We start from the raw sequence: 11,463 nt of genomic DNA, 5'->3' as shown, positions 1-11,463 counted from the left end.
CCCAGCTGCTCTGCCTACCTGCGGACAGCAAGATGAAGCTCACTGTGACTCCCCCTCCGCCCCCCCATAGGGGTTTTCTGGCCAGCAAGAGATAAAAATCAAACCTGCTGCAGTGTGTTATGTAACAACTTCTTTTTTTTTTTTCCTTCCCCTTCAGATGAAGAAGTGTTGATCCTTTCCTTTTCACAGGCTGGCTTCCCAGCTGCAGGCTTCCTCACTTTTATTACAAAGCTCTACCACTTTAATCTGATCTTTTCTGTGCTACATCATTCTCTTGCTTTAGCTTGTGAAGTTTGTTCCAAGTGGACTTCATTCATTTTAAATGAATTGACTGCTTTCAACTTTAACCAGACTGAAGTTGTGATTGTGTGTTGTTTACCCATAGTATGATGGGGGAAAACTCTTTTTGCTCGGGAGAGATCAGAGAAGATCATTTAGCCTGAACTGTCTCCAATCCCAGGACTAAGACTTCCTTAGGTAAGCTTGCTGACATCTGGAACATCACTTTCTCTACTCACCTGCATTTTTTCCCCTGTCATTTTAATATTACCTCCCCTCACAACTACCTATCAAAGTTATACACTACTATCCTGAGATATGGTTTATTTGTGCTGCAGACAAAGATCTATAACATCCTGTATTATTTCTTCATTCATTGCAGGCACAAGATGGTATATTTTCAAACAGTTTTACTGTTTTTTAGCTGAGAGATTTCCATCAACACAGCTGCTTTCTATGCAGCTAGAAACATTTGAAAGCCCAAGGCTTATGCATAGCAGCCAGAGCCACTTTTAAGAGGTGCTTCATGGCCCATTAACAAAGCTGTCATATATGGCTTGCCTTTAATTAAATATTGATAGGGATTTAGTCTTGGAACAACATTTCAGACTAATACGGAAAAATCCTTTTAATCTGCATAACAGATCAACAGGCCACTACACCGCTTACCCCTGTACTTCTGTCTGGATGAAGCTGAGGCACGCAAAATGAGAACGTTGTTCGGCTGTTAGTGCCACTTGAGCCCCAACTGTCTTTACTAGAACTATAATTAAGGATGCCAGTTAACATCAGCGATGGTTTATGTGAATGGCAGTTTATAAACAATGGGATTTTAATTCCCATGAGGTGAATCACAAACCTGTTTCACAACAGTTTACCAGTAGGGCCTTTTCTTGGATTTGAATCTACTCTTGAAAAATTCAGAGGTCTGTAAAAGTTTCCCAGTTAGTTACCAGCCTTATGCAATTCAATAAATAAATAGTTTTCCAATTGAATGCTTCTTATCCTAAAAAGAATTTCATTACACGCTACCCACTCCCTCATGCATGGCAGGTACCCCTGAAGATTGCACATCTCTCTGGAACACTTGCCTGTAATGTAATTGTTTTTGTGTGCAATTGCCACAGCTGCTGAAACATCCCATGTGACTTAGATGTTGTCATGCTTTAACCCCAGCCAGCAGCTAAGCACCGCGCAACCACTTGCTTGCTCTGTCCTGATGGGATGGGGGAGGGATGGGGGAGAGAATCAGAAGAGGAAAAGTGAGAAAACTCATGGATTGAGATAAAGACAGTTTAATAAGAAAAGCAAAAGCCATGCATGCAAGCAAAGCAAAGCAAGGAATTCATTCACCACTTCCCATGGGCAGGCAGGTGCTCAGCCATCCCCAGGACAGCAGGGCTCCAGCACGTGTAACGGTTACTCGGAAGACAAATGCCATCACTGCAAACATCCCCCCTTCCTTCTTCTTCCCCCAGCTTCATATGCTAAGCATGGTATCATATGGTATGGAATATCCCTTTGGTCAGTCGGGGTCAGCTGTCCCAGCTGTGTCCCCTCCCAGCTTCTTGTGCCCCCCAGTCTGCTCGCTGGTGGATGGGTGAGGGGCAGGAAAGGCCTCGGCTCTGTGTGAGCTGCTCAGAAGTAACAAAAACATCCCTGTATTATAAGCTCTGTTTTCAGCACAAGCCCCAAACAGCTCCATATAACTTCTATGAAGAAAATTAACTCCATCGCAGCCAAAACCAGCACAGATGGTCAATGCTGCATTACTGCACAAGAAAGGCAACTCCTTTTCTTTAAGCTGTAGCCTGGGTGTTTGGAGATATTTTCACTTTTAGGCCTGTCGGTTTTTCATTACCAATTTAATAAGTACTTGTAAGTAGTGCACTCTATTTTTTTTATTTTATTTTTTATTGCTTGCAAAAAAAAGCAAGATAATATACTGATTGTCAATCTGAGTGCAGCATTGAAGACTTCTTTTCGGTTTTTCAAGAACACATTTCAGGCTCAGGAGACATTCCACAGAATCAGCAAATTCTGACAAGTATGAATGATTCACTTACGCTGTATTTTTCTATTGTGTGGTGCTCATTTCTTCTGATGCTCAATTTTACTGGCAAAACTGTCTTTGAAGAGTACAAATGAGCTACTACCTGGACGTACAACATGCTTTGTATTGCAGCTTTGCATGAATGGATCAGTCTCATCCAATCTCACTTAAATATCTTCCTTTCTGAATTGATACAGAATTTAATGAAGGAAAAACATTAACAAGCTTTCTTCTGTCACTTAGAGCACTTCATTCTCTTCATATCTCATCCATAGGAATGGAATTCTTTTTTCACTCCTAAGGTTATGAATGTCAGCCATAGCAATATTGCACAACATAAGCATAAGGAAAATGCAGCTCTAGAAACACTAACTTTAAGAAAGTAAGTTACTTATTGGAGTCTGGTCTGTAAAATCTGGTCCTGGCATTTTGCTCAGGAACACTTTCAGGCCAGTGGTGCCTGACAGAGGTCCTGTTTCCTGATGGATTTCCAAGTGCTGTTATTACTAGACCGTGTAGTTCTACACCTGCTTTTCTCTAGCAAGGAAACTATTCCCTTTAAAAGAGTGATCTGGGATGTCATGGGCAATGCATTCTATTTCTTCGTGCACTTACCATTTGGTTTTGAGTTGTACCAAATGAACAAATCCTATAACACTAGTTCTTCTTTCGGGATCTAAGCCCTGGACGGAGGAAAATCCAGCTCTGCAAATGTTTTCTTTTGGCAGAGCTCATACTGACAGAAACAGCACTTAGATTATTAGGAACAATTCTTCCAGCACTCAGTTCTGAATTGTTAGTCTGTGGAACCCTCTCCTGAGATATAAAATGGTCCTTACTTTATTGTCAAATGCCTGAGCAATGGGTGGTCTTTGTAACTGTTTCAAAACCCCTTCACATTTGTGTTCTGGCCTGCTCTGCATCTGGATGCATCTGCATCCCCTTACAATAAGGAAGAAAATAAAAATACAATCCAAAACTGGAATTAAAGTAAAACAAAACAAAACAAAATTAAAAAAAATCAGAAACCCCAAAATGCTCCAAGAGGTAAACAGTTAAGCAGCATTTGTATTGGGGAGTCACAGAAATGTTAGGCAAACAGGCACAACATGAGTACATCTAATAACTCTGCGAGGCATAATGGCAATGTTGGTCTATTTAGCAGCTATTACAGAGCAAGTAAGCTGAAAGAAACTCTTAGGAAGCAAAATAAGTGGTAGAAAATCCTTTTCAAGTGACTTTAAGAATCCTGCCTATTCTGTAAAAACAAATTTTATTCAGTGATGCTGAACAGCACCTGTAAAGTAGAAGACTTTTCAGCAAGAGAGGATGAACATTACAGCTTCAAGAATGTATTGATTACTGCAGCAATGAGGGAGGTTGTGCCAGTGAAACTCTGATATGTTCATTCTTCTGAATCCAAATAATGGGATTGTGTGTTGTGCCTCTGCAAGAGGTATTTGAGTACATGTAACATTCACTAATAGGTCTTTATCATCTTCAAACATGTATGGGATAGATGAACAGTTTCCCTATTCTGTACACGTAAAATTGGAGGGTAAGGCTGGATTAAGAGACTTTCCCAAGGGCACAGAGGAAGACTGAATCCAACTGATGCTCTTGGCAACTGGTGCATCATTTATCAGGTTGCTGATTAAGTGGAGGGTCCTACATTTTATTATTGGTGATGCTGGTCTGACAAGAAGGATGCATTAGACCTGGTAAGGTGGCATACAAATGAACCATGTTAATTTAAGTACCATTAGAAACACAAGACAGAAGGAAGAAAATCAATGCTTTGTTTTATAGTAAAAAAAAAAAAAATCAATAAGGAAAGAAATGGTATTTCCTAGGACCTCAGAAAATGTGTCAGACAACAGGGAATAGTTAAAAGGAATTAAAACTATTTAATACAAGTTGCTGGTGTCCTTTTAGAGAGCGATGGTCTAGGGCTATCATTCTGTAATACAAAACTGAGTAAAATCCAAAAGTACTAAGTTGTGAGAAGGAAATAATATCAAGCAGAAGCTGGTTGTTGAGTTGGTGTGGTTTTTTTTAATTAAACTGGCAGCCAGTTGCAGTGAATTTGTGAAAACTGGAGAAAAGATGCACACAAATAAAATTAAAAAATAAACATATACAGCAAAGGAGAGGTTACATGTAATCCCAAAAAACACAAGGCAGGTTTACATAAGAAAACTGCCAGAGGTCCATTTCTAGTCTTGTTTTTCTGTCTCTTACAATAGACTATTGCAGATGGCTAGGGAAAAAATGTAAAAACAGGCCAAAAATAGAATAAAGTTTTCTTGGTGTTGACTCTTGCTCTCGGCAGTCTGCAGTTTAGAGACATCCTGGACAAGAGGTTGCATATGGACTATCCTATTTAATAGTCTTTGACATTACTTTCATAATTTTTTTACTGGTCTATAAAGACAATATTCTGTCAAAACAAATCCCACCATTTAAGTATGTATAATATTAAAAATCAGTAGGTTTGGTTTACTTTAAACTTTTTTACCTGTCATTGGGTACCCTTACTTCCTATAGCATGACAAATGCTGAAAACTTGTTCCCTTAACTCCCTCAATTCAGTTTCATAGTTATCCAGCAGTTTTCTGTTTCCCCTTGCTACAATATAACTTTTCTCTTCTGTTTATCTTCATAGGTACCTTTGGTACCACACATAACATTTCGGATATGAATTTATGCAGTGTCGTAATGATGGTTTCCTATTTGTTTTCTGTTTCTTCCTAATAGTTCCTATTATTTCTTTTTTCTTTTTGACTGCCAGTGAGTTTTGTACCGTAGATTTCAAATACCTACCAACAGTGCCTCAGGAGTCTTTCCTAAGTGATAATAATATACCTGATGTTGAGTCCATCAGCTGTTTGCCTTTTGTTTTAAAGTTGATTGTCAGATGATAGGAAACTTTGCCATTCCTTTTTTTCATCCCTTCTCCTGATTCCTCTTTTTATGGTGAAAAAAGAGGGCTGGCCCTGGGGAACGCTGCCACTCCTCTCTGGCCGTGTTGTTTCCTGCCTTTTACCTAGTTTTCTGTATATGAGCAGATCTTTCTCCTGTACCACATCAGTTTAATTTTTTAGCACCTTTTAGTGAAGGACTTTGTCTAAAGTTTTACAGAAAACTGCAATTTAGTCCACTTCACTAGTTGGATCATGCTTTACCATATTCCCATGGACTTTTGGGGGGATAATTTTAAGAAATCTGTGAGGCATTATTTATTCTTCATTATAACAAATGTTCCATCTGTTTATACACTCATGTATGTATTTTGACCTCACATCATTTGCATCTCAGACAAATCAAAATTGCTGATCCATAAGTACTTTTGGATGTCTTTAAAAAAACACGTGAATGGCATTATAAAAATATCTATTTCTCTGACATCAAGGCCAATATCATTGGTATACTGCACACAGTACTAAACTGTTACCAATTTCATGTTTAAATTCCTTTAAAATTCCTGGAATTCCATTAGAAATGTTAGAACTCGGCTGATGGTTTGTTAAGGATTTATTTATTCATTGTAAAGGCTCTTGTGGTGATACATCAGTTTTGGCCATAGTTTCATTAACTAGCATCCTGTAAATAAGGACTCTGGCACAGAAATCTACCTAAGGTTGTCTGTTTCATGTCAATAAAGAAAGATTACTCTGATTTTTTCCCTATAGCTTTATGGTCCCTGACTACTTCTATGGTATCTCATTTTCTATTTGGACTTTTCCTACTTTTCTCATTTCTAATGATTTTGAAATTGTTCTTAACAGATTTGAATTATTTTACAAAGTGTTCCTCAAAAATCCTTTTTCTGATCTGCAGTATGCTGGGTTTGCTTTTAACTTGCTGGTTTTGTATTTTTATATTATAATAACATCTCTGGCTACGTATATCATGTAAATATATTGTGTTAATGTATCCCTGTAATACATTCTGTATTGTATACATTTTATATTCCATTGAAGTTCTACATTTATGTCACCAGTTTTATATTTCCTTCATTTGAACACAATTTCAAACTTCGTAGTAGTCCACTAATTATGTTAACCTCCTCTGTTATTAAAACTGCACCACCTTTTTCTTGTTGTTCTAGTGATTTCTTCTTGGTAAGCCATCTTGGTATAGTCTGAGCCATTGTCAAGGTATCCCTAAACACTCTTCCTGATGTCTGAAATCATTTACCCTTTCCAATGCTTCTTTCAGTCCTTTTTCATAGTTTTTTTATGTAATTCCTTTTTTTGAACCTAAATGTTATGTAGTGGATATTTTGCCTTTTTAACTACTGTGACAGTGTGGATCATTGTCAGATACATATTTACCAGATTCTGTGTTGCTTTGGATTATATTTTCTGTTTGTAAATTCTTATTGTTCCAAGAAACACTCTATCATAATACGCAAATCCATTATGATGTCTCAAAATATAGTCTTTGCTCACTTCTTGTTGTGAAATATATCCAAATGCTTAGCACTGGGGATAAGTGAGTTCTTCTGTTATTGAATTTTATGTGGTTACAGTATTTGTAATCATTTTCAGCACTACGCAATCTCTAGCACCATCTTGGTCACATGGTCAATTATAACTTATCTAACACATTTAAAATATAGTGATTGCATTTAGGTATGGAATTTTAATATGCAATGATTCTATATGGTCAAAGTCCCCCAATTCTTTCATGTTTTACCTGTATCCTTTTGCTTCATTACACCTTATTCTTTTATTCTTTTCTACATTTAGGAAAAACAGTCCTAAAGGGCATATCATTCTTCTTCTTGGCAATCTATCATAATCTGTCTCCAAATTTAAATAGACCAACATTGGTCATAAGCACTAAACTACTTTTCAAAAATGGTTAGAAAAATTGCAATAATAAACATTACCATGTGGCCCAACACTGCAAGCATTTCTGAGACAATCCTAAAGTCATTAAACATGTAAAATAGGACAAGACAGTATCTTGTAGAAAATGGGACATGAATGTGCTGCATTGTGTCAGAAGTTGCATTGAAACTGGAAGCCTCCCACTGCTGTGAACATAAGATTAACTTCAGAGGAACCAGGCACTGTTGGGAAAAAAGTCTAGAGCATGCAGAATAATTCCTGAAATAGTACTTCACTGGCTTCCTAGAGGAGACAGAGGATATATGGCTCCCTGCTACTGCAGTAAAGGACACAAAAACAGCCGTTGTGTGCTGGATCAAGACTCCAGAGCTGGGTATCTTCCCTCTGAAAGAGGACAATAGTAAATACCAAGGGGAGAGTGCAGCTAGCAGGCTGTATAGTTGTGAATCTGTATCTAAGTGAGTTTGTTTCCTGAACCCGTTCCCATCCACAACATCTTTTGCTAATCAATTTTACATTCAGTATTGAAGGCGTGGTGAAAATATGTCTTCATTTGCTTTCTTCTAATACTAGTATTATGGAAAAGGGTGAATCATCATTCTCTGTTCAACAACTTCATGTCACTCCCGACTATCATGTTTTCATAGTCATCTCTTCTATAGGCTGAGGAGTCTTGGTATATGCCGTCTTTCTTTGTTGGTTGAGTTCTTTTTTGTGCTTGTCTCATTTTTACGTCCCTTTCCTCAGCCAACTGTATTCATTAGGAGATGATGGGAATCAAAACTGCATGTATGACAGTTGTCCACACTTTTCAAAATAATGCCAAACATCCTAGTCCCTTTTTGATTAGCATCAAAGCTGATATTTTCTTAGAGCTAGCTACTATAACTCCAAAATCTCTTTCCTGAGTGGCAGTAGCTACTTCACAGTTAACCATTACAGACCAGTTGTAATTCTTTTTCTTCCCCTCCTCCCCGCCCCCCCCCCCCCCGCCCCATACTTTGTTTTACTGATGCAGACTTTCATCTGCCATTGTACTCCGATTCTTTTCATAATGAGACATACCCTGCAATGGTTCTCAGTCAGCTTCTGTTTTCACCCCTCAGACTGCTTTCTTCCTATCCAACTTCTTTTCTAGATAATTTATGAATACAGTAGATTGAATAGGCCCCTGCACAGATGCCTACTTCCTTCCATTGTGAAAAGTAATGCTTTATTTCTGCCTTTTTTCCTATGTTTTAGTCTATTTTTAGATCATGAGAATGCCTTCCCTTTTACCCATTTTAGTCAAAGTCTTCGGGGAAAGACGTTTAAAAGCTTTCTCCCCTTCAGATTAATGTTACCACCTGGGTCACATTCATCTACACCCTTTTTGCTTTCCTCAAAGAATGCCAACAGATTTGAGAAGCGTAAATATCCTGCTTGACTTTCCCATAGCAGAATATTTTGTTTATATGCCTACTGGTTTTATTCTTCAGTATTGTTTTAGCCAGTACCTAAGTCAGATTTTCTTCTACAGATTTTCACATTATGTCAGGCTTTTCTGGTAAGTGCTATCTCTGGAACCCCATGAAAGCCTTAAAGAAGTTCATGTTACATTCTTCTGATAGGAAGGCGGATGTGGCAAATTGCATGTGGCTGTTCTAGTTCAGTATTAGGCTAGAACTCTTGGCTGAATTCTGAGAAATGGTTGCTGTACTTTATATCAACTTTGTTCTGAAACCTTCAGTTTGAGATACAACCTTTGATGCACCCCAGTAAAGAAAGATTCTCCCACAGTGAACAGATACGAAAAATTAATTTAGCTTCTGTGTTATGGCCTTGCTTCCTCCAAGAGCTTTTGATGTAGTTTGTTTCAAAGAGATGTCTCGGTTTCTATTTCCATTGCAAAACTAAAATATTTTATTTTCCAGTGAGAGGTATCAAGGAATAGAATATGCTGGGTCATTCTGTTATGGTCAGTACCAAGAACATACATACACTGACACATACATGCACTTTTGGAGTGCACCTACGTTTTGGTTACTATGGAGGAGAAGGGTGTATGGCATAAAAGGGGGAAGATGGGAAGATTCATTCTATTCTTACTTTACTTTACGTGCACACAGGAGTAAATCTGTTGAAAAAAAGTCGAATAAAGCCAATATTGTAATGAAGCCCTGACATTCAAAGACCAGTGGAGCAGAAGAGGTCTAGTAGGTCTACCTTGAGCTAGAAGTGAAAGCATGAAGCAGAAGCAATTCTTTTCTCCCACAAATGAAAGCCTTACAATACAGTTCTACACTCTGCTGGAAGGAGACTTTTTAATGAGAAGTTTCTGTCAAACAGTCCTGATAGATTAAGTCAGACTGAATGCAGCTATGGAAGTTTATCAGCTTCACTAGCACTTTCATTGGGAGGCATTTGGGTGGGAGTAGAATACCTGTTACTCAGGGGTTGGAGCAATTGCATAGGGTGCAGGAGATCTTCATGTTTATGCTTTATTGTCCTTACAAGTTGCTAGTGAGTCAGTCCCATTGGGTGACCTTTGATGCATGTGTATCTTTCTCCATGCTTATGTAAATCATTGCTGATTTAGAGAGAGATGTTAAGGTCTATAAATCATAGATGCAGGGCTGGACAATATGAAGATGCAGCACTGAGAGTGTTACTGAAATAACTGGCATTTAAGAATGAAAACTAGATACTCTGAGATGTCATTCAGCCTTTCACCACCAAATAAAATTTAATATGAATTATTTAATTTGATCACAATCCAACTTGCTGCTTCTTCACAAGGATGGGAAATCACTTTACTTACTATAAGTCAGTGATCCAGAAACAGTGCAGAAGTCTTTCTCACATGTATTCTCCCTCCTGAACACATCCTTTCATATTCTACCTTTCATGGTGTCATGATCTCAAACAAAACTGTAAATAGAGACAGTAAAGCAGAAGACTGGGTTAGTTCCGTAAGCTCTCTGAACCATACTTTTCTATGAATTTACATGCATGTCAAAAATAAAAGAGTTTTGCAAACACAGTGTGACAATGATGAAGTTCCAGCCCAACCCTGCCCGTGAAACCTGCCCACTGGCCCTCTGCCTTCTTGCTTCCCTGCCTTTCTCCCAGGTAGACCACTTGCTGCATTGCCAGGGCAATTCTATGGGCAGAGTTGAGGCTTCTTTTATTTTTTCATTCCAGTGAGGTTTTATTGTGTGGCGGAGGGAAAAGATCAGAGGATGGAAAAGGATTTTTTGGGGTTTTTTTTATTGTGGGGTTTGTGAGGTTTGGTTTGGTTTTGTTTTAATGTTTAAAGTATGCAATTCTGGGATGATATGTTCAGGTCTATTTTCCAAATTCTTCTTAGATCACTAGAACCAAATTATTTCATTATTTCTTTATGCTATTTCTATTCTGAGTATCACAAATCCAAGCTGTGATGCCCCAGGAATTTGGACAAAGCACTGCAGCTCTGCCTGTATTACCAGGCATTCTTTCTTTTCATGATGCAGCATCAATGCAGCTGACAAAATATTGCATATATCTGTGCTGAGAGATTTGATCTGAGGCTTGTCATCGAGCTCTTATAGCCTGATATTATTGACTGTTTGGCTTTTCAGCAATTGTATCAATTAACCCTGGGGACTGAGGGTGCCTCACACCAGCACAACACTAAATTTCACTCCTCTAGACAAGAACTTAATGGATCATCTAAAGCAGGTTTCTTCCTGAATCACCTACTGAAACTGCTGTTTAAGATGAACAAGAAATGTGGGACCCATTTGCCATAACTCAACAACCAAATAATAAAACATTTCAAATAATTCAAGAGCCCTTGATTATCCAGCTGTCAACTGGCAAGTAAAGAAAGTAACATATCTATCCACGCAGCTTCTTTTATCTCGTGGTGTGTTTGGCAATCTTCAGTTGCTAAGAATAAGGACAAAATGTTATTCTTTAATTTGAACCCAACTTCCTGGCAAATTAATCTCTGTCAGGTACACATTAAAACAGAGTAGCTTTTTCCTTGTGCAATCTGAGCACTGCAGCACAAAAGAGCACAGAAAGTAAATTACAGTTCTGATCTTTGCAATGCAGGCTCTAAAAAGCAACGTCTAACACCAAACCTGGAAACCAAACATATGAACTAAGGCAGCAAAGGAAGCTGTGGACATACTCTCATTAAATCTTGCTTCTATCTGCCTGAGTCAACCTATCAAAGAAATCCCATTAGTACCAAAGCAAGAACTAGATACAAACCTGGTGAACTACTACTGGATTTTTGCCTCT

At 38.2% G+C, this 11,463-nt stretch overlaps 1 protein-coding gene across 1 annotated transcript in view; it reads left to right on the top strand.

The window, feature by feature from the left end:
• Positions 1-276: 276 nt before the first annotated feature.
• Positions 277-11,463, top strand: part of VWC2 (von Willebrand factor C domain containing 2) — an 82,102-nt gene continuing 70,915 nt past the window's right edge. Inside the window, exon 1 of the mRNA XM_013297642.3 lies at positions 277-477. The gene's annotated coding sequence lies outside the window, so the exon portion shown is untranslated. The remainder of the gene's footprint in view (positions 478-11,463) is intronic.

Source organism: Falco peregrinus, chromosome 3 (genome assembly GCF_023634155.1).
Source record: "Falco peregrinus isolate bFalPer1 chromosome 3, bFalPer1.pri, whole genome shotgun sequence".
Lineage (NCBI taxonomy): Eukaryota > Metazoa > Chordata > Aves > Falconiformes > Falconidae > Falco > Falco peregrinus.
Note: the sequence above shows the minus strand (reverse complement) of the source record. Positions and strands in the feature narration are given on the sequence as shown.